This window comes from Aplysia californica, unplaced genomic scaffold (assembly GCF_000002075.1).
Source record: "Aplysia californica isolate F4 #8 unplaced genomic scaffold, AplCal3.0 scaffold00756, whole genome shotgun sequence".
In the NCBI taxonomy this organism is placed as follows: Eukaryota; Metazoa; Mollusca; class Gastropoda; order Aplysiida; family Aplysiidae; genus Aplysia; species Aplysia californica.
This window is the reverse complement of record NW_004798026.1, coordinates 90780-93270: the sequence shown is the minus strand read 5'-3', so window position 1 is coordinate 93270 and position 2491 is coordinate 90780. Positions and strand designations below refer to the sequence as shown.

The 2491-nt window shown below is 47.1% G+C and overlaps 1 protein-coding gene across 1 annotated transcript in view; it reads right to left on the bottom strand.

The window, feature by feature from the left end:
• Nucleotides 1-2395, bottom strand: part of LOC101860850 — a gene marked incomplete at its 3' end in the record, with an annotated part of 15046 nt that extends 12651 nt beyond the window's left edge. The window contains 1 exon segment of the mRNA XM_035972603.1: nt 2184-2395.
• Between the last annotated feature and the right edge of the window lie 96 nt (nt 2396-2491).

Here is a 2491-nt window from a genome sequence, read left to right as displayed (position 1 = left end):
AAGTAAAGACGTAGGACCTACCACCCGCACAGACAGACACAACAGAGGAAAAGTAAAGACGTAGGACCTACCACCCGCACAGACAGACACAACAGAGAAAAAGTAAAGACGTAGGACCTACCACCCGCACAGACAGACACAACAGAGGAAAAGTAAAGACGTAGGACCTACCAGTGACACCCTCCAACCACTCACACAGACAGACACAACAGAGAAAAAGTAAAGACGTAGGACCTACCACCCGCACAGACAGACACAACAGAGAAAAAGTAAAGACGTAGGACCTACTACTCGCACAGAAAATGGTGAAATGGTATGGGTTTAACGCCCCTATCAACACAATCAGGTTATTTAAGGGGCGGGACCTCCTAGTTTAACGTCCGTCTCCAATAGGACCGAGCCAAAAGGGAAGTTCGTGTAAAGTGCCTTTCCCAAGGACACAACGTCGGGCCGAGCTGAGGCTCGAACCCCCGAACTCGCAATCTCATGATTACGAGTCCGGTAGCCTAATCACTAGGCTACCACTCGCAGAGACAGACACAACAGAGAAAAAGAAAAGAAGTAGGACAAAGCAGAGGTGTACTCCAACGACCCGCTAACGCAATAACAGCACCAGCAGAAAAATACGATCAATATAAATCGTGGCCATCATTCATCACTGCCGTATGTCAAATTACCAGTGAGCTTTTCAGGAGAAGCGGGAAAAAACAACAACTTCACTTTGCTTAAATTATGTTTCATTTTTGTCACGACGTGGTGGAATCAGGCGCTCGTCAATTTTTGGGCATATGGGGTAGATATCTAATTGGTACCATCTTAAAGCCTGTTGTTGTTGTTGCTGTTGTTGTTGTTGTTGTTGTCGTCTTTTTTTAAAAGCGAATAGTACCCTACGTTGTAAATTTAAGGTCCCTGAAGTGTGGATCGTCGATGTTAAGGCCAGTGAGAATTTCCTGAGACTCCAAATTCCAAATCCACGTTGATTCTCTTTGATTGAGTTTTTCTTTGGTAGGATAGGATTTCGTACTACCGTATTTCAATACCCTGAAGCTGCAAATCGGAGGCTCCATTGTGACCAGGAATATTGAAATGTTGGCCGACTAGTGTGCAGGAGTTTTTTTGTACTGAATACCTATGGTTAGTTATTAAACCTAGCTCTAAGTGTGGTGGTAGTTTGACCTACATTTTGGGCTGGACAGACTTTACATGATATGAGGTCAGTTACGTTTTTGGTTTCAGTTTCCCAGGTGATGCTGAGAGAAAGTTTTCTTTTAAAGTGGGGGCCTTCTACAAAGTTGGTCATTTTGTCACCTTTTCATCATCATCATCATCATCTCGTGCATTATATAAAAAAACAACAACAACAACAAAAACAACCACTCACAACTCAGCCCTCAGCAAGCACCCACTTTGCCCGTCTCATCCCCCAACACTTTTCATCACCACCACCACTACCACCATCACCAACAACAACACTACCAACAACACCACCACCACCAACAACAACAACAACAACAACCACTCACCGCTCAGTCCTATGTCCGTGGTATCCCTCCAACACTGTCGTCTCACCACACACTGTCACACAGTGACTGACTGATTGACGGGGAACGACAACAACAACAGCAGCAGCAACAACAGCAACACCCTCCACTCGCCACCAACACCAACAACAACAGCAACAACAACCACTCACCAGTATCCCTCCAACACTTCTCACCACACACTGACTGATGGGGAACGACGACGACAACAACAACAACAGCAGCAGCAACAACAACAACACCCTCCACAGGCCACCACCACCAACAGCAACAACAACAACAACAACCACAACAACAACAACAACAACAACAACAACAACCACTCACCACTCAGTCCTATGTCCGTGGTATCCCTCCAACACTTCTCACCACACACTGTCACACACTGACTGACTGACTGACTGACCGACGGGGAACGACAACAACAACAGCAACAGCAGCAGCAGCAACAACAACAACAACCACTCACCACCACAACCACCACCAACAACAACAACAACCACTCACCACTCAGTCCTATGTCCGTGGTATCCCTCCAACACTTCTCACCACAAACTGTCACACACTGACTGACTGGGAACGACAACAGCAACAACACCACCACCAACAACAACAACAACAGCAACAACAACAACCACTCACCACTCAGTCCTATGTCTGTGGTATCCCTCCACCAACACTTTCCTCTCACCACACACTGTCACACACTGACTGACTGACTGACTGACGGGGAGCGAAGACGAACCTCTCTCTCTCTCTGTGTCCCCCTCTGTCTCTGTCTCTCTGTCTCTGTCTCTCTCTCTCTGTCTCTCTCCGTATCTCTCTCTCTGACTCTCTCTGTCTCTCTGTCCACTGTCCACACAGCTGGTTGGCTGGCTCTCTCTCTCTCTCTTTTGCTCGCTCGCTTGTTCTCTCCCCTCTCTCTCTCTCTCTCTCTCTCTCTCTCTCTC